Source organism: Pseudorca crassidens, chromosome 15 (assembly GCF_039906515.1).
Source record: "Pseudorca crassidens isolate mPseCra1 chromosome 15, mPseCra1.hap1, whole genome shotgun sequence".
In the NCBI taxonomy this organism is placed as follows: domain Eukaryota; kingdom Metazoa; phylum Chordata; class Mammalia; order Artiodactyla; family Delphinidae; genus Pseudorca; species Pseudorca crassidens.
In genome coordinates, this window is record NC_090310.1 from 71,098,775 (window position 1) to 71,120,024 (window position 21,250).

General features: G+C 44.4%; 2 long non-coding RNA genes across 6 annotated transcripts in view; one reads left to right on the forward strand and one right to left on the reverse strand.

Annotated features, from left to right (window-relative positions):
* LOC137207848 (uncharacterized) overlaps positions 1-15,720 on the reverse strand; it is a 58,347-nt gene extending 42,627 nt beyond the window's left edge. For all 4 annotated transcript variants that reach the window (XR_010935326.1, XR_010935327.1, XR_010935325.1 and 1 more), the window contains exons 1-2: positions 15,572-15,720; positions 6,402-6,516 (exon numbers count right to left, since the gene is read on the reverse strand). This is a non-coding gene — a long non-coding RNA (uncharacterized lncRNA). The remainder of the gene's footprint in view (positions 1-6,401; positions 6,517-15,571) is intronic.
* A 294-nt stretch (positions 15,721-16,014) lies between these two features.
* LOC137206452 (uncharacterized) overlaps positions 16,015-21,250 on the forward strand; it is a 122,685-nt gene continuing 117,449 nt past the window's right edge. For both annotated transcript variants that reach the window (XR_010934656.1, XR_010934655.1), the window contains exons 1-2: positions 16,015-16,204; positions 17,522-17,681. This is a non-coding gene — a long non-coding RNA (uncharacterized lncRNA). The remainder of the gene's footprint in view (positions 16,205-17,521; positions 17,682-21,250) is intronic.

Here is a 21,250-nt window from a genome sequence, read left to right on the forward strand (position 1 = left end):
ACATGCTTGATATAAGTGTGTGCTGAACAAATCAACAAATGAATATTTAAGTGTGCAGAAAGGGGACTGGGCATGTCCTCTGCAAACCAACCAATCCACAGAGATATTCCAGAATATGAGTGTCTTCAAGGACCCTGGAGAAACATGTGTGACCCCATCTCAAATCTGAGGTCGGTATGAACTTAAAGAAGTCCAGTTACATGTGCAATATTCCTGAAAAAGCAATTTTCCAATTATATCACAAGCCTTAAAACTGCCTGTACCCTTTGACCTAAAAATACTCTTCCTAGGGAGCGCTCTTGAAGGAATTAATCAGAGACATAGATAAAGATCTAAAATCACATTTGTTACACGGTTATTCCTAATAACAACAACAACAACAACAAAAATAGGACTTGTTACCACAAACTGCTTTGTGACTTGTCAGTTACTGTGGGCACTGTCAAATTTGCTGTGTCATCTGTCTTCAGAGATTCAGGACAATTTAATTCAAAGGGGCCAGGACTGGGAGAAGGGATAGAGAGAGGGAAGGGGAGAAAGGTAGAGAGAGAAAGAGAGGAAAGGAGGAAAAAAAGAGTCAGGAATGGAGTCAGGGAGAGAGTAAAAAAGAAACAGGAACAGGGATGGAGACAGAACAAAGACAGCAGTTCCTGGTGAGTTGCATGTGGTGAATAAATGTTTGTGGAATAAAGACTTAAAAGGGGAAAGAGTCAGAGATGGGAGTGGACTGAGAGGTGGGTTCCCAGCTCCCGACCACATTAGACCTCATTCACCCTGGAACACCCGCCGCTGAGACCCTGGCACACAGGGAGAGGAAGCTGGCAGCAGGGTGGAGAAGAGGGAGGCAGGGAAGGGGCAGGGCTCTTGGCACTGCTGCTGAGACCCTGGGTGAGCAGGGCAGAGGGAGGAGGGCTGCCTGACTCTGTCATGGGCTGGGCTTGCAGGGAAAGAGCTCAGGTCACGTGGGGTGGTGGTGCCATGTTGTAAGACCCTTGTGGTGGGTTTGGATGACGCTGCCTCCCCCACCTTCCATGAACTCCTGTTTGCTGTGGGAGTCACCTTATTGATTTTCACTGGGAACTGCTGTTGCTATGCTGTAGCTGCCTTTGGATATTCTTGCAATGACTTTAGAACTTATCCTTCAGTTATTTCAAGTTTGTCCTTTTCATGCATAACTCAGATCTCAGAGGAGGAATCTTACCCCTTTCCCCTGTTGGTAGACTGGTGCATGTGTGTGTGTGTGTGTGTGTGTGTGTGTGTGTGTGTGTGTGTGTGTGTGTGTGTGTGTGCAGTGCACGTGTGGTGGATTATATTTTCTCTGGCTCAGAATCCCTGCTTCCACTGAATGAGCTCAGTTTCAGGACCGTCTTGCCTTCTCATCCTGCCCTTCTGGTGCGCACTGCAGCATCGCATCCCAAGCAGCCTTACCCCAAACATCACGCCCACACAGTGTCTGTATGAGTAGCAGTCCTTACTGAAGGTCTGGTGCAACAGAGACATTTTATACTGCCCTGTGGCTCATCCCCTTCTCCACCTCAAACTCCCAGCTTTTGCCTCTTCTTACCCCTCCAGGTTTCCTTCAGAAGCCCAATTCTCTCCCTTTGATTTGAAACAACAATTTAAGTCTCCATCCTTTCCTCATCTCAGGGTCTACCTTTCACATCTGCAGCATGCTTACAGTGCTTTATAAACAAAGGGCTGCCCACTCTGTCCCACTTTGCAGTAGCCAAGAACCAGCAAGGACTCTGAAAGATGAGGCTGTCTTAGATTGAGTTTCCAGAAGCAGAGACTTGAAGAAGAGGATTCATGTAAAAATTATTTGTTTAAGAAGTGTTCCCAGAGGGCTTCCCTGGTGGTGCAGTGGTTAAAAATCTGCCTTCCAGTGCACGGGACACGGGTTCAATCCCTGGTCCAGGAAGATCCCCCACGTCGCGGAGCAATTAAGCCCGTGCGCCACAACTACTGAAGTCTGCATGCCTAGAGCCTGTGCTCCGCAACATGAGAAGCCACCGCAGTGAGAAGCCTACGCACTGCAATGAAAAGTAGCCCCTGCGCACAGCAACGAAGACCCAATGCAGCCAAAAATAAATATAAATAAAATAAAATAAAATTTTAAAAAAAGAAGTGTTCCCAGAAAAAAAACTGGTTGGGCAGTGAGTGGGGAAGTGAGACCTGGGAAGAAAGGAGGCTAAGGAAACAGAGAGAGCAAGCAGAGTCCCAAGGCGGGGCAGGCCTGGAGCAATCTCTCATGGGAACTCTGGAGACATTTTAAAATTAACCCCACAGGGACTTCCCTGGTGGTCCAGTGGTTAAGACTGCGCTCCCAATGCAGGGGGCCCGGGTTCAATCCCTAGGTCAGGGAGCTAGATCCCGCATATACGCCGCAAATAAAGATCCTGCACGTGGCAACTAAGATCCCCGAGTGCCACAACTAAGACCCGGTGCAGCCAAATAAATAAATAAGTAAATAACAAAGGAGCAAGAAAGCTGGAGGGCTATACCCCCATGTTTTCAGTCGTTTGTTAAGGGCTAATCCTGAAACCGGGCAAGACCCTGTGGGGCTTCTGGGCACAAAAGCCTTTCTGTGTCCCCTTCTCTGAGTTCCAAAGGGCAGGTTCAAACAGTTGCTAATCAGGGAAAGGAGGGGATGTGGAGATTAGGGAGGAGCAGTCAAGAAACAATACTGCAGCCTTGGGGTAGGGTTCTGCTTCCTCCTCAAGGGATATACATAATATCTTTGAGCTCTTCTGCAGAACTAAACCCCCCACCAAACGGAAGATGTTCCAGAGAGAAGGTCACAGTTCAATAACCTCGAGAACCACAGATCACGAGACCACCTGATGCCAGAAGATCTCTAGACTGAAGGAATGCAGGTCCTGCCTGCACCTGGATCCTTATCAGCAACCCCTCCCCTTGACTAAAACTCCTCACAACCCTCCCCCCACCCCAACCCCCGGGTTGGGACACAGTTTTGAGGGCATTAGCCCGCTGTGAGCCCCTTTGCCTGGCAAAGCAATAAAGCTATTCTTTTCTAGTTCACCCAAATCTCTATCTCTGAGATTTAGTTTGGTGTTGGGGTACAGAGGCCAGATTCGGCGTCAGTCCTGGCGGGGGGTGGGTGGGACACACATTCCTAGGTTCTCTACCAAGAGATCAGGTGCAGGCTTCTGGGAGCGACATCACAAGGAGACCTAGTGTGCATAAAAACAGTCCAGGAGTCCTGGGGGCTCTGGGCACAGCACCAATAGTATCTGCTTCGGGGCCTTTCCCTTCCCCTCCCTTCCCCATCTCTGCGAGGGAAAGGTTGCCGTGTAGAGGATGATTTCCTCACTGATGGGAGTCATGCCACCCCTTAGCAGAAGCAGCTGTCACTGAGGATATGGTGTTGGCACGTGTGGTATAATGAGAAATATACTTGGTTTCCATCCCTGGTCCCGGGAGCCGAGCTCCTAAAATCCCTGTACTTTCCTAAGGGATAGGAGTATCTTTTGTTATTCACAACAAGCCCTGTCTACGACATCTGAGTTTATGCTAATGAGATGACCTGGGGGAGGGGGCCCTGCATAGCCTCAGGAAGGGCCTGGTCACTAGAAAGACTGAGTGATTCACAAGACTGGAACTTTCAGTCCCACCCCCTGATCTAAGGGAAGGGGTTGGGGGCTGCAGATCAAGTTCCATAAAAACTGTTGCGCAAGGAGATTTGATGAGCTTCTGGGTTGGTGAACACACCCACTTGCTGGGGGGGCAGAGCACCCCAGACCCACAGACAGAAGAAGCTCCTGAGCTCAGGACGCTTCCTGACTTCACCTCCGTGGACCTCTTCCGTGGGCTGCTCATCTGTATCCTTTGTGATATCCTTTTTAATAAACTGGTAAATGTAAGTAAATGTTTCCCTGAGCTTTGTGAGCTGTTCTAACCAATCTATAGCCGGTCGGTCAGAAGCAGAGGTGACAACCTGGACTTACACCTGAAACCGAAAAGGACCCTGTGGGGCTCCTGGGCACAAAAGCAGAATTTGACAAAAGACAATACCCATTCATGATAAAATCTCATAGCCAACTAAGAATAAAAGGGACCTTCCTTTTCCTGATAAAGAATATCTACAAGTGAAAAACACTGCAGCATACATTATGCTTACTGGTAAGTTATTGAACACATTCTCTGTGGAATCAGGAAAGGGACAAGGATATGCTGTATCAACACTTCCAATTTATCATTGCATTGGAGGCTTGCCAGTAAAAATAAAATAAAATAAAGATTGAAGAAGAAAAAAAAAAAGCCTTTCTGTGTCCCTCGAGTTTTGTTTGTATGAAATAGGCTTCATTCAGCCTCCATTCCCTTCCCTGAGCTCTAAAGGACAGGTTCAAACAGTCCCTAATCAGGGAAGGGAAGGGATGTGGAGACAAGGGAGGAGCAGTCAAAAAACATAGTGCAGCCCTGGGGCAGGGTCCTGGTTCTCCCTCAAGGGATACACATAACAATATTTTTGAGCTGTTTTGCAGAGACTAAAAGCCCCACCAGGTGAAAGAAGTTAACAGTATGCTACCCACAAGCATGTAGACTCCAGACCAGCTGGAACCAGGTTGATGATGATGATGGCTCCCAGTTACCTCACCACCAACCAATTAGAAGAATGTCCGTGAGCTGATCACGCCCTCCTCTTTGAATCATTATGATAAAACTCCTCACTACCCTCTCCAGGTCAGAGCACACAGTTTTGAGGATATTAGCTCACTGTGGCCCCCTTTGCCTGACAAAGCAATACAGCTATTCTTTTCTACTTCACTCAAAACTGTCTCCGAGATTGAACTCAGTACTGGTGTACAGAGGCCGAATTTTGGCATCACATCTGAATTTGGGGCAGTCTTGCAGGACTGAGCCCTTAAACTGTGGCCTCTGGTGCTAACTCTAGGTAGACAGTCAGAATTGAGTTCAACTGTCGGACATCCAGTCGGTATCTGCTAAGAGCTGGAAGACTTGCTTGGTGGTATTGAAAATACCCCAGAGCATACTTCTTCCTTCTCCCATTTTCCAGCCTCTCTCAGGCATGGGTTAGCATCTCAGGAGGGCTGCAGGGTGCTCACGGTCGGAAAGGAAGGGTGACCACTCACACCAAGTCCTGGGATCAGCCCTTCAGAACCTGCACGTGGAACTACTCAGCTCCCCTCCTAGAGGGGGAAATAAAGTCCCCACCCCAGGTCATGGAGCCCTGGCTGCACAGGCGACTAATGCTCTGTTCCCTTTCAGAACCTGCCCCACCTGACTTTGGTTTGCTAGATGCCAAGGGCAAGTTAGCATCATGTTTGAGACACAGCTCTCCTGTCTGTGGCTATCTACCCCATGCTGGAAGCAAGGTAGCCGGTGTTGTTGTTGCCCAAGTCCTGGCTTTTGGGGATGGCCCTCAGACAGAGGATGAGAAATCTGCTGTTTTCCCCACTTCATGAAGTTACCCTCAGGGACTGGAGTCATAGCCACACGGACCCCTTGAGTCTGAGGGGCTGCTGGTGACCTCTGCGACCCTGGGCTGTCAAGAGTGTGCAACGGTGCCTCCCCTGGGATTAACTCTCCTAACGGGGGGAATGGGATGGGTGAGATACAGCTGGATCTTGGCCATCAATGCTTTTCCAGTAGACTTGCGCTTGCTCCAGCCAAGCCTGACTCTCTTTCCTCATTTCAACAGCACCCTCCTCTGCTGTTCTCTGCACAAGTGTCACTGTTCTGAACACACGCGCAGAGAACTCCTCTCTGCTCACCACAGAACTGGATACCATGTCAGGCATCTGGCCAGCCATGGCAAGGCTCTGAGAACCGGAGGCTGCTGCAGACTTCCTGCAGTTTCCTCTGCTCCTCCTCTCGGGTATTTTCCACATTCCAACGCCTGTGCATTGTGGAGGCAGTGACACTGAAAACACGTGCATTTCTTTCCACCTTGTCCCCAAAGCCTCAGAATGAGAGTAGAGAAATTAACAAGGAAAAAGCATGTATCCACAAGGACCAAGAGGGCTGGAGAGGATGCAGGAACAGAAGACAGATGACAAGAAAAGCTGAAAAGTCAGTGGTAACTGATTTAGGAGAGCAGAGAAGGCTGAAATCTAACCCTGAGAAGGGAGGTCGTGCACAGTAAGAGGCAGCAGGTGGACTCCTTGCCACAGGACTCCAACTGGAACAGCCCTGAAGATGGGGATGAGGGGTAGGACTGAAAATAGGAAGGGAGTCCTGGCTGTGCATCTGTTTGAGGCACAGGGAGACCCCCAGACCTCCACTCCTGCCCCACACAACCAGACGACTGCCCTCCCCTGCAGTGGAAGACGATGGGCAAGTCAAACTAAGAGGTTCTGGACTCGGAGACACGAGGCACAGTTGAGAACAGGGCTAAAAATGGGCATTCAGTGAAAGCCTACCTGGAGGTGGGTGGCGAACGCCTCACTCACTTTCCCTGCCCAGCAGCCAGAATGATGGTAGATCAGCTTACATCCTCTGGGAGGAAGAATGGAAGATTCCTCTCTTGGAAATCGACTAGGCCAAGAGAAAAGACCTATTAGCACCTGGTGTTTCCCTGGTGATACAGCCGAGTGCCCAACTGATCAGCCTACTGTAAAGCCCACGTGCAGACAAGCCCCACCCATGAACCCAGGACTCAGAATCGTGGTGCCTTTACTCATGTCAGAGACAACAGCTAAGCATCCCTTGACACGAGAGGGGAGTTTCTAACATGAAAGATAGAGACCTAAATACATTAATCACCCAACCAACCACCCTAGGAGGAAACAGGGAATGCAGAAAGCAAAAGAAAATTGCAAGAAAATTCTAAACCTTGTTTGTTTTGGGACCCAGGGCAGGCTGCCTCAAAGTATGTCTTCATGGCATATTGATTATTTTCAATTAAGGTTACTTGAGAAACAGCTGGTAAAAAAATGATTTACATAGAAAACCCCACTCTAACTCCCTGAAAAGTGGGAAATAATTCTCCCATATGAAAGTACCCTTCCAAACCAGGAGGAAAGCAACCTTATCACCAGAATTAGGGAACTCAAGGCTAAGAAAGCTATAAACAAACTTCATTACTTATTCTTTAGTCTGTTACCTTAAGCACAAGCCCCGCTGATTTATGAAATCCTCACAAATAATTATGTATTTCTTTGTCTAAAAATGATATATAAACAGTCTGCTTTGGCCACTTAGAGGGTCCTATTTCTATGAGACCTCTGTGATCACAAATTAATTTTTTTTCTCCTGTTAATCTGTCTTGTGTCAATTTAACTATTAGAGCAGCCAAAAGAACTCAAGAGGGGAAAGGGGGAAATTTCCCCTTCCATGATATTTGTATCTACGAAAACTACAAACAGGAGTAACAGAAGAAAAGGAACTTAGAGAGAATAAGAGCTTTAAAAAATTCAAAACATCTTAGCAGAAATTAAAAAAAGCCAATAGATGATTTAGAGCATAATTTGAGAAATTCTGAGAGTAGAAAAAAACTACAAAGAAAGAGCAAACAGGACAGAAGAGCTAATAGAATTCAAGGCTTAGCCCAGAAGATTCAACAATTGACTGATGTAAGTTTCAGAGAAGAGAGAAAATGAGGGAAGGAAATGACCGGACTAGTAGACATGATAGGGAAAAAAAAAAGGAAATAACTTAATTCTCCTTTGGAGAATAGTTAAATAAATTGTACTATCTCCATACAATGGAATGCTACACTGCAATGAAACGATACTAAACTATAGGTATGTGCATAGATGACTCTTAGGAACAATGTGGAAGGAGATGCAAGCCACAGAAGAGTGCTGTTTCTGTGTGTGATGCCATTTCTATGATGTTCAGAAGCAAGCAACAGTCAGCAAGGTACAGTTTAGCGACACATACGTGAATAGTAAAACAATAAAGAAAAGCAAGTGAATTAGGAGAAAAGTCATGAGAGTGGTTATGTGGCTGGTGGAGTGTTAGGGCATGAGGGGTGGCCCTGGAAGGCAGGGCATGGGATCAGAAAAGAGCACATAGGGGACTTCCCTGGTGATCCAGTGGTTAAGAATTGCCTTCCAATGCAGGGGATGCGGGTTTGAGCCCTGGTTAGGGAACTAAGATCCCACATGATGCAGGTCAACTAAGCCCGTGCACCACAACTCCTGAGCACGTGGGGCACAACCAGAGGGCCCACACGCCACAACTACAGAGCCCACACGCTCTGGAGCCCACTCGCCACAACTAGACAGAAGTCTGTGCACCACAACGAGGAGCCCGCGTGCCACAGCAGAAGATCCCACGTGCCGCAACGAAGATCCTGCATGCCACAACTAAGACCCAACGCAGCCATAAATATTTAAAAAAAAAAAGAGCACATAGAGAAGTTCCAGGTATTGATAATATCCTACTTCCTAAGTTGGGTGGTGGGTTCATGGGTGTTTATTTTACTATGATGCTTCATAACTAATATTATTCGTATTCTTATATATTGGGTTGGCTAAAAAGTTCATTCGGGTTTTCTGTAAGATGTTAACAGAAAACCTGAACGAACTTCTTTTTTTTTTTTTTGCAGTACGCGGGCCTCTCACTGTTTTGGTCTCTCCCATTGCAGAGCACAGGCTCTGGACGCGCAGGCTCAGCGGCCATGGCTCACGGGCCCAGCTGCTCTGCAGCCTGTGGGATCTTCCCAGACTGGGGCACGAACCCATGTCCCCTGCACTGGCAGGCGGACTCTCAACCACTGCGCCACCAGGGAAGCCCCTGAACGAACTTTTGGTCAACCCAGTATATGTCAAATGTTTCCCTTTCTCTCTCTTTCTCTGACTGTCTCTCTCTCTCTCACACAAACACTATAAGAAAATTTCTCTGAATTGGGGATATGAGTTTCTAGATTAATAGAGCCTTAGAGTCCAATGCAATGAAGGGGAAAAAACCCTACACCAAAGTACATCTTTACGAAATTTCAGAACATCAGAGATATCATACAAGCAATAAGAGAGGAAAGACAACTCATATTAAAAAACTGAGAATCAAAACAGTTGGTCCTCTCATCAGTAAGACTGAAATTAGAAGACAACAAACCTAGATTCTGAAGGAACAAGATTCCTATCTAGAATTCTAGGCCCATGAAAGCAGCAAATGAGAGAACAGAATTAAGATAAACTCAAACAAGTAAGGCCTTAAAAATTTTACTTTCTGTGTATCCCTTCTCAAAAGGAGAGAATTGTGCTCCACCAAAAATGAGCCCGGAAATCAAGAAAGAGGAAATCATAGGAACCAGGACACGGGGATTCCAAGACAGAAAAGAGGCAAAAGGAATAAAAAGGATGCTAGTTGAGGGAAATTTCCCCAAAGCAGCAGGAAGCAGGCACAGCACAATCCAGTTTGGAGCAAGGGAACAAGAAAACTCCAGGAGAGATTTCTCCATGAAAAACATACAAATGACCGTTGCCTAATATTTAAATGAATGGAGAGGAGATTTACAGTTTTGTGCAACAGCTTCAGGAAGAATGACTGATCGGCACATAGAAAACTAAGCCAAAACCAACCAACCAAGATTCCACTTATATACTCCAAGGAAAACCAAAAGTTGTATAGGAAAGGGTATGTAAATGTAATATACAATGTGGCTCATGAGTATATAATATTTACATAATCCTGAATATTGATGGCACCCAAAATTACAAAACAACTACATAGGAAGAATGAAGGCATTGAAAGTATGTTTGTGGGTAAGAGTGCGTGGAATTTAAGAGAATCAAATCTGTATCTTCTGTAGTTGTAAGTAAATGCTTAAGTTCTAAAATGAAAAGAATCGACCAAAATAGTAGGATAGGGAACACTCCCCAACTCAGTTTGTGAGGCTATCAAACCCTGGACCAAAACACGAGTAGGACAGCCGAAGATAGGAATTTATAGCCCGGTTGACTCATAAACGTAGATGTGAAATTTTGAATTAATATTTAGCAAGGTGAATACAGCAGAAGCAAGCTGTTCTTACCTCATTAATGCAAAGTTTGTCCAACTTAAAAAAAAGTATTACTATAAATCATCACAACAATAGCTTAAAGGAGAAGATCTACATGATTATCTTGATAGGCACAGAAAAGGCATCTGATTAAATTCAGCACTCATTTATGCTAAAAACAATCTTAGCGAACTAGGAGAAGAAAGAAATTTCTTTAACTTGATGAAAATTTTCTACCTATAATTTATACATATAAAATACTTAAATGGTGAAGTATTTGACACATTCCCTTTAAAATCAGGAAGGTGACTTATCAAATCAACACATTGTGCATCTTAAACTTATACAATATTATATGTCAAATACATTTGAATTAAAAAATCAGGATATAATCTTAAAAAAAATCAGGAAGATAACAAGGGTGTCCTATAAAATCTTTCTATTCAACATTGCATTTGGACAGTCTGGCCAGTACAGTAAGACAAGAAAAAGAAATGATATAAAGATCATAAAGGGAGAAAAAAAACGTATCTTGTTCTGAGGCAACAAGATTCCAGCCTGGAATTCTAGAGCCAAACTCAAAAATTAGAAGAATTAAGACAAGTTCAGACAAGTATCAAAAAGTGTATCTTCCACGCATCCTGTGTTAGTTTCTTATTGCTGCTATAACAAATTATCACAAATTTAGTGGTTTAAAACAACACAAATTTATTCTCTTACACTTCTGGAGGTCTGAAATTAGTCTTATGGGACTGAGGTGTCAGCAGGGCTTGTTCCTTCTAGAGGCCCTTGGGAAGGATCTGTTTTGTATTTTCTGGCTTCTAAAGACGGCTTGTGTTCCTTGGCTTGTGGCCTCTTCTGCCATCACCAAAGCACATCACTCCAACCCTTGCTTCCATCATCACATCACCTCTCTCTGCCTCTGTCATCACATAGCCTTCACTGTCTATGACAAATTCTGTCTGCCTCTTAAAAGGAACTTTGTGATAATCCAGAAAAATCTCCCCATCTCAAGACCCTTAATTTCGTCACATCTACAAAGTCCATTTTGTCACGGAAGATAACATAGTCACAGGTTTAGGAGACTGTGATGCAGGCATCTAGGATGTGGGTACTCAGTCTACTGCACATCATTCTCATGCAATCATTCACAGGTTACATGATTGTCTACATAGAAAAGGCCAAGATAATTTACAAACAGATTATTAGAAAAACTATGAGAGTTTAGCAAGGTGATTCAATTGTTTTCCTATAATTCAGACACAAAGATGTGGAAAATATAATTTTAAAAAGATGTTATTTACAACATTAAAAAATTGTAAAGGACTTTTTGATAAATCTAACAAAAGATGTTTAAAACCTTTATTAAGAATTATTTTTAAAAAGACAGAAAAATCTTAAAGATGACCTAAATAAAGAGAAAAACATATTGTGAACCTGGACAGAAACAGTATCATAAAGATTCCCCAAGGGAATATATAGATTTTTATTGCAATTACAATAAAAATCCTGACATGTTTCTTTGGCAACTCAACAAGCCAATTCTAAAATGTAAATGGCAATATACAAAAACAGGTAAGACACACATGAGAAAGAAGCAGAGGATGATGGACTCACTCTAGCACACAACAAGACTTATTTTATAATAAATATTTTATAATAAATAAGTAATTACCATAAAGTATGGTAATTAAGACATTGTGACAATGGATCAGGGGTAGATATCTACAGCACTGGAACAGAATACAGAGCCCAGAAACACAGCCATAGAGGGACATCTGACATCTTTAACAAAATGGCTTTGCAGATCAGTGGAGAAGGGACAGATTTTTCCAAAAATGAAGATGAGTAATTGGTTATTCATATAGGAAAGAATAAAACTGAAACACTTTCTTGGACCAAATACAAAAATCCAAGTGGAATTTAAGAACCCAGGAAGAAGAGAAAACTTTTAGAAGAAAATAGGAGAGCATGTATTATGATCTTTGTTTAGAGCAAAGATTTAATAAATTACAAAAAGCACAACCCATAAAGAAAAAAGCTGATAGTCAACATCATTAAAATAAAAAAATGCCTGAGTATCAAACAACATCACTAAAAATACGAAAGGACAAACTGCAGACTGTGAAAAAATATTTGCAACATACATCATTGACCAAAGATTCAAATCCAGAATATATAAATAACTTATAAATCAAAAATTAAGAACACTCAATAAAAAAATGAATAAAAGGGCATCCCTGGTGGCGCAGTGGTTGAGAGTCCGCCTGCCGATGCAGGGGACATGGGTTCGTGCCCCGGTCGGGGAGAATCCCACATGCCGTGGAGCAGCTGGGCACGTGAGCCATGGCCGCTGGCCGCTGAGCCTGTGCGTCCGGAGCCTGTGCTCCGCAACGGGCGAGGCCACAACAATGAGAGGCCCGCCTACCGCAAAAAAAAAAAAAAAAAAAAAGAAAAGAATAAAAGATAAAGAGGTAAATCATAGAAAAAGAAGCCAGAATGGCTAATAAATGTATGAAAAGATGCTCAACCTCATTATTAACTATGGAAATGCAAACTAAACCATATGAAGTACTATTTCATATCCAGCAGGTTGGGATAATTAAAAAGTCTGAGAATTTTAAATGTTTGTGATCAAACGAAGACTTGGGAACTCTTCCACACTGCTGAAGTAAACGTAAATTGGTACAAGCACTTTGGAGACCAAGTAGGCAATATCTGAAAGTGAAAATGCATACATCGTTCAACCCAGCAATTTCACTCATGGGTATATGAATCACATAGGATAACGTGAGTTTATACCCTAGGTTCTTGCACTTGTGCATGAGGAGGCATTTACAAAAATGTTCATTCCAACATTGTTTGTAATAATAAAAAATGGGAAACAATTCAAATGTCTGTCAACAGGACAATGGGTAAATAAATTGTGGTATATTCATATACTGACAATAAAAGTCAGTCTTATAAAAATAATGGAAGTTTGAGCCAAAGAATGATATGCTTTTGAAAGATCTCCATTTTTAGATGCTTTATCTTAGTGCTATATGAAATATAGTCCTTGGACAAGGGGGGTTGATTATCTGGTCTTCCATGAATTAAATATAGAATTGAGACTGTTTCAAAACTTTTATAGCAATTTTTTTCTTTCTCTTTTTTTTTTTTTTTGCTGCACCACATGGCTTGTGGGATGTGGAATCTTAGATTCCCGACCAGGGATTGAACCCAGGCCCTTGGCCGTGACAGCGTGGAGTCCTAACCACTGGACCGCCAGGGAATTCCCTTATAGCAACTTTAGAGTGATTTTATGTATGTTGACTCTAATCATTAAAAAATGGGGTCACTATTTTGTATTTTATAATTCATTATAATTTCATTTTTTCTAGAAATAAACTCTTACTTACAAAAGTATTGGTGTGCAAAGAATTGAAAACAACCAACCAAACTGGTCCTGAACAATCTGAGATGAATCGCTCTACCTTAAGGAAAATTGATATCTATGTGATTTCTTTTTCTACAACGTGTAGGTTTTCTTGTTTATTGAAGATCTTGTGCTCTACTCCTAAAATATTAATGTCCAGCCTGGGATTCCAGAATTGTTTTCTTTGGTTTCGGATATTTGCTTTGCATATAAAGATGTGGTTATTCTCTGCAGGCATTTCCCCCACAGACATATGTACATGTAGTTGTAATTTCCTGTTGGTAAACAGCAAGTATTTATTTACTTATTTTTAAAAAATTTTATTTATTTATTATTTTGGCTGCGCCGGGTCTCAGTTGCAGCATGCAGGATCTTTAGTTGCGGCACGCGGACTTCTTAGTTGCGGCATGTGGACTCTTAGTTGAGGCATGCAACTAAGGGATCTAGTTCCCCCACAACGGATCGAACCCAAGCCCCCTGCACTGGGAGCGTGGAGCCTTACCCACTGGACCACCAGGGAAGTTCTTAACAGAAGTATTTAAATTTAGAATCGGGTGGCAAGGTTGATATACAGATGTGTAACAAATTGGATTGTTTTCAAAGCAATACCCTTTCCAGTTAACTGTTAACAGACAAGTTTGCTGCTTTTCTTTATCAAATACAATGTGGTATGTGAAAACACTAGATAGGGTTTAAGGTACTTCATGGATTTTTTACACAACAAATGGACCCTATGCTATAGAGGAACAGAAAGATATAAGTTAATAACACATAATCATTGTGAGAGAACAAAATCAAACTAAATCTCCTCTCCAGTGCTTGACAGCACACTTCCTGAGAAGTTTCAGGCCGTGTGTGGTCTCCCCCTGGGGCTCCAAAGCCTGCTTAATGGCCTTTGTGACAGCAGGAGCCCAGCCTACTTGGGATTCTGCTCCTAAAACACAACACAGTAGGGGCCTCTGATATGCCCAGACATATCTGTTTTGGATCTCCTTTTCCCCTCATGAAAAACCTCCTTTTTCAAAATTATATTTTTGAAGCCAGGTTACTTACTAATTTCCAGGATCCTCTTACACCTGCCACTTCTCAAAGGAATTTTTGGATATAATCTTTTAATCTTTCTGGAAGGCTGGCCATCAGAAACACGCAATCCCTTTCCATCATAATGCTTTTTAAAGGACTTTATCTTGCTCTCTGAGTTTATTTAAAACTTTTAACTATACCAATTTAGCATCTTTGCATGCTTTCTTGCTATTTCTCATTTCATTCTTCATGTTACTTAACATTTGTCTGAGTCTCTACAGGATCTTCTATTGATACTTTCTCACCAACGTGCCATTCTAGAATATTCTCATCACTAATATTTTGCTTTGCTCTACATTTCATTCTCAGGCTCTAATAGGACAAACATGAGGTGGGATGCGACAAAAATAGCCCTTGCAAAGCCTTGTACTCCCACCAGAGGTCTCAGCAGCAAACTCTCCGCCTCTATTTTTTTGGCCTCCCAGTGCTGTCCCAATCCCACGGAGCTTAGAGTTTAGCTGACAGCTGAGATCTTGATCCCAGTGGCACCAATCTGTTAAATTGGTGTTGTATCTTTCCCCCTCCAGAAGCACCTAGCGACCCCAAAGCAGGCGACTGTATTAATCGACGGTCTGGGGTTGTTACAGAAGCACATGAGGCAGGACAGGATTCTGAGGATTTAGGCTGGGTAGGGAAAGAAATGAAACTAGAGGCGGCCGATAACGAGATATAGACGGGTCCCAGGACTTAAATTTCGGAGGCGACAAGGTCATGGGTGAAGACACAGTGGCCGAATCAGAACACAGAGTAGAAAAGGTCCCCAAAGATGAGGCGAACCCAACAGGTGATGAATGGTTTTATCCAATAAAGCTTTGAAGCAACTCCAGTGCCTCAGTTTGGCTGCTGCACAGGCCAAGGCAGGAGATAAGCACTGCAAGGTCCTCCAGCGCCAAGTTCAAATATATGCACATATGCGGTCAGCGCTGTGATTGGCCAGCGGGGACGGCTCAGGGGCTGAGGAGGCCAGACCAGGCGGCGGCAGTAGCTTTGTCCACAGCTCCGGACGCCCCCTCCCGCAGCCAAGCCAAGGCCCCGAAGCAGCTGACAGCGCGAGTCACGTGACAAGCCCCGAGCCCGGCTCTTAATTGGCTGGCAAACCTCGCTGCCTCCCTCCGTTTCCCAGAAATATTTTTGGAAACTACCTTTCCTAGAGTGTCTTGCTGCGCTTATTTCTTCACGGCTGATTAGATGGGGGCGGTTCCGGGTGCGTGGGGACCTTGGCGAGCGCCAGGAAGGCGACACCTCTGTGATTAAAACATCCCGCACTGTGCAGGCGGGGGAAGCGAGCCGCTGCCCGGCCCCCTCTCTTTGCGCAGAGGCCTCTGGGAAGTGTAGTAACTTGAAGGTCTCCGGGTCCTGCCGGGGCTGGCGTCTCTCCTGGGCCCTGGGGGTCGCGGGTGAGGAGGGAACTAGTGGGTACACTGTAGTCCTGAGAATTCTCCAAGCTTAGATTTCTATTAAGCAAATTTTTGTGAGATCTTCTGAGAAATGAGGGGCTCTACTTCAAAAGAAACAGAGGATAACGGCCCTAAATTAGCCCCAGCTCTTGCTGCCCACCGGACACTTTACAAGGGTGCAAAGAATCATGGCGCTGCGCATGTAGGGGGATCTATTTTTTGTTGGGAGTTGCATCTGACAGTGACCTTCGCCCTCAGGGAGGTCCGCTGTTCTTCCCGCTTTTCTCAGCGGTAGCTGGTTTTTGTTTGGGCCACCAGGACTCTCCCCTAGGCTTACTGTTTCTGCACTTGAGGATATTCATTCTGCCCAGCTGCAGGGTATTTGCATTTTACGGAGGGGAAATCTGAGGGTGTGGTGGATAAAGGTTGTTGACCTGCCCAGACTATACAGCTAGTAGTGTAGTCAGAACTCAGTACAATTGGAACTACAATAAATCTACTACATACGAACCTTCAAGTTGCAAACTTTCAGAGATGTGAAACTGCATTCGCATGTCCAATCACATAAGTTAGTCACGTGTCTGGCGTACGTTGTCACATGCGTGCATCCTCTACAAGTGGTTATGCTTTTGTGTACTTCACTGTACAGTTCTGTATAGAGTACAGTAGTACAATATCTTTATTTCAAGCCCGGGATGTCCGGAAGCAAGCGTAAAAGCAGCGGTGATGTAGCTGGTACTGTACTGTACTTTTCAAGATACTGTACTGTAAGATTAAAAATGTTTTCTTTATTTTTCTTTGTTTTTTATGTATTATTTGTGTGAAAAGTATGATAAACCTATTACAGGACAGTACTATGTAGCCGATTGTGTTAGATGGGTACCTAGGCTAACTTTGTTGGACTTACAAACAAATTGGACTTACGAACGCCCTCTCAGAATGGAACTCGTTCGTATGTATGGGACTTACTGTAGTCCTAATTCTTGTCTCAAACCTGAGAGGATAGGAACCTAGGTCTTTCTGACCTCCAAAATTGAGGCCCCTAATACTCCCTCTACTCCCCAGCACCTATTTTGGCATCTTTTATGGGCATAGAAGTCTGAAAAGTTTAAAGAGCTGACCTCCAAGTGCCCTCTGTCTCAGATGGGTCATTTGTACCTCTGAGGACATCAGATCTGGAACAGCCATGGAGCTCTGCCCCTTGCAGAAACCAGTGACTCATATCACTCTCTTGCTTATGTCAGTATCTGAAGGGCCTGGAAGAACTGGTAAGATGCAGAAAATCCAGGAAAGGGTGCTCTTGGCCGGTGCTGTCCAGTAGAACTCTCTGAGATGATGAAACTCTTCTATATCTACACTGTCTGATATGGTAATGTCTCAAGTTCTGCTTAGATAGTAGCTCCCATCCTCCCAGTGGTCCCCTGACTCTAGACTGTTTCCAAGACAGCTCAGCCTCAGACTACGGACCCCTGGGCTAAGTCTTCAGGGGCCCTCCAGATCCAAGCTATCCCTTAGCTGCAGCTCAAGCCGTGCCCAGGACCACACATCGGGGTACAGACAAATGGCATGTGTATGGCTCCTGGATATGGCCAGTGCCTTGCCGATTTTGCCGCCTCAGCATCCTGCCTGGAGCCTGGTGCAGAGAAGATGCTGGGTTAACACTGTGGCTGAATGAACTTATCTTCTCTTCCCCAGGCTGGAGCTCTCTCAGCTACCGCGACTGGCTCCTAGAATCCCTCCCCATCATTGTGGACTAGTGGCATGAGCCGTCTAGTGAAGGTTGGTGAAGCCAGTGTTTCATAACCACCTTCATCCTGACCCTCTGTGGGTGTGCCGCGGGGCAGCTGCAAAACAAGTGAGTAATAATTCCTTGGAAACCTGCTGGATCCAGCAATTTTTGGTGACAGTCCAATTTTTTATTTTAAAATCCTGTGTGCAAAAGGAAAGCCCAAATGAACACCTGTTACATATGATTAAAAGCAGTGTGGTACTGGGAAAAGAGGACTGGTCTCAGGGTCATCCTGGACCTGTGAGTAACAGGCTGTATGACCTTGGACAAGGTGTTCCGTGCCTCTGGGTCCCAGTTTTCTCCTGAGTAAAACGAAATTAGACTCTAAGCTTCTTCCTATGGTTAACATGAATGCTTAAAAAATGGCTGGTCACATCTGCAGTCAACCCACATTAAGTACCTTTCAAGTGATCTTCTGCCTGCATCAGGTCTATTTTCATTGTTCAGTTTTTCTAACACCTTTCACTTAACACTTCCACCGCCAGTGCCTTCCTCATTTGCTGGATCTTCACTGTTTTTTTGCTTCTTTAGATTCCAATAAATCATGTCCGATTCTAGCCATTGAATCACCTGCTCCTTTGCCCTGCCTGTAGTCTCTTTAATCCCCAGCACAGTCTCAATTCCCTGACAAAGCACAGAGAGCGGTTCTGGTCTCCCTCCTGTTCCACACTCCCACACCACCACTTCCCAGAAAAAACAAATCTGAAAAATCAGGGAGGTTTCTATTCTGGCAGTTATCAGTGTCACCGCTAGATGGCACACGTGTGCAAGTCATCAGTGTTTGGACACAAACTTTATCGGTGTATTTATACTCCAATCCACAAAAGCTTTGAGAGGAATTATAAAAGTACAAAACATACAAAAGGATAAAATGAAAAGTTGAAGGGTTTGGAAGGAACTCCTTGGTGGTCCAGTGGTTAGGACTCAGCGCTTTCACTGCCAGGGCCATGTTCAATCCCTGGTCAGGGAACTAAGATCCTGCAAGCCACGTGACATGGCAAAAAAAAGAGAAGGGATTGGAGGGGATATAGAACAAGTAGAAGAGATAATTCCAGGGTGACATTAGCTCAAGGAGATGGACACCAGCAGAGGCTTACACGGTTGGCTCCAAGCTTCCCAATAGCCAAAGTAAAGAGGGAGACGTGAGTGGTAACAAAATTCCACATTTTACATGAGAAAAACAAAGTAGTTATTCAGGAGAAGCACAACTTTTCCTGACCCTGAGACCAGAGAGGTATTTTTCCTGTGGGTCCTCAGAGGGAGGACACTAACAGTGAAACAGACACCGATGACTTAATTGGAGCTGCTTCTATGATGTCCAGGCCTATGGTGTGGTGCTGAAGTAGGATTGAGGAAAGGCAGTTCTCTGGGGTTCAAATACTGGGTTTCCAGGACAGAGTGAATTTACTGCTGTGTGCCTTTGTGTTTTCACACAGTGGAATTTGCACGCACACCCTCTCCCCCACTGGAGTTTGGGTGGAGTTTGGGGAGAGGAAGCTCTCCTTGAAGGCTGTGGTAACTAGTCTCCAAGAGGGCCTCCAGTGACCCCTGCTCCTTGTTCCCAGACCCTGTGGAGTCCCTGCCAACATTGTACCAGAGGGGTGGTCTATGTGACCAACAGAGTACAGGAAAAGTGATGGTTTGTCACTTCTGAGATTAGGTTATAAAAGACATTGCAGCTTCTTTCTTGGTCTCTCTGTGTCTGTCTTTCTATCAGATCATTTGCTCTGGGGAAAGCTAGCTGCCGTGTCAGGAGGAGCCCTATGTAAAGACCCGTGTAGCAAAGAACTGAGGTCCCCTGGCAACAGTCAGCATCAGCTTGTTAGCCTTGTGTGTGAGTCACCTTGGAAACAGATTCTCCAGCCCCAGTCAAGCCTTCAGATGATGGTAGCCCCAACTGACACTTTGACCAAAACCTTATGGAAGACCCTGAGCTGGACCACTGAGCTAAGTCAGTCCTTATCTCTCTAAGATAATGAATGTTTGTTATTTTAAGCTGCTAATTTGGGGGTTAATTTGTTACACAGCAATAGATAACTAATACAAAGTTATTTAACAGAAATCCAAGGTGGCATCATGGATCATTTTACATGGGTGTGTCAACTTGGTTTTAAAGACAAAGAAAATATTTTAGAAGAAATGTATAGGCTTTGGGGACTTCCCTGGTGGTCCAGTGGTTAAGACTCCATGCTCCCAATGCAGGGGACCTGGGTTAGATCCCTGGTCAGGGAACTAGATCCTGCATGCCACAACTAAGAGCCTGCATACTGCAAATAAAAGATCCCCCATGCCATAACAAAGAGTCCTGCATGCTGCAACTAAGACCTGGAGCAGCTAAACAAAAAAATAAATATTTTTTATTTATCGGCAGGCGGACTCTCAACCACTGCACCACCAGGGAAGCCCCTCCCAGGAACTTTTGTGTCCTATACAGATTACATCCACATTTCCCCCCATTACGCCTTCCCTCACTGTCTTATCTCCTTGAATTCTTCATTATTTTTGTAGAGACTTGCATGTGCTTTAACTTTTATGCTGAAAACTTTCTTATGGGAATAGTGTTCTTAGGTCATTACAACAAGTAATTTCTGGTCACCATTTTTCCATATGAGGACCAGAGTTGTTCAGGACATTGGGTTTATTTTGTGCAGTTTTGTCTTGGGGCCTGCCCTACTTCTTTCTTCTTCTTTTTTCCCCGTTCTTTTTTGTTGAAAAATGACTTGAAATGGCTGATGCTAAGTAATAACAGTTCAGTCTCCCCAAGATGACAACTATGTAGGATCTATTTTGCCCCTTTCCTACTGACTTTGGTATTGATTTTAACCAGATTTTACTGTAATAGAAATATTGTGGGGGTGGAAGAGAATCAAACAGCGTGATTTGCTTCAGACTCTTGTCCCACCAATCTATAAACACTCCTTTCTCCATGGCTGGCTCTGTACTTCCTCCTTCTCCCCCCTCTCCTCCCCTTCTCCCTTGTCTCCCTCCTCCTCCACTACCACCAGCATTATCACACAGCCATTATTTATTGAGTGCCTGCTACATGCTCATCCCTGAGTTATGCAGCTTCTATATGCATTATTTAAATAAATCTATGCTAGAGACTGTGAATTGCCTTGCCAATTTTGTCAGTCCAGGTCCTTCAAGAAGCAGACACCAAGCTGGGATTAACCGTGCAAGGATTTTACTAGGGGGAAATGCCTGTGTGAAAGGAAATAGGGTGCGATCTAGAGAAGGCCAGGAAGGCCATCAGACCCCAAGTGAAGGAGAGAGGGAGAGAAGGTGGGAGCAAGTGTCCCAGACTGCCCTGCAGATTAAGGAAGATTCAGTCTAACGAAGGTTTGGCAAAGCTCTCAGGGAGTCCTTGAGCCAAAGTTAGCCAATAAAGGAATCCCTTGTCTCTCAGGACTGGGTCTGACTTCGTACGCCATCAAACTCAGCCATGGGTGGGGTGCACCTCCTGGGAGCCATGGCCAATAGATTTCAAAGCATAGCAGCAGGTGTCCTCAGCTCCCAGCAGTAGGAAGTTTGTGGAAGAATATCTTTGTGGCTGCACCACACTGCTTGTGAATCTTAGTTTCCCGACCAGAGATCGAACTCAGGCCCACAGCAGTGAAAACACCTAGTCCCAACCA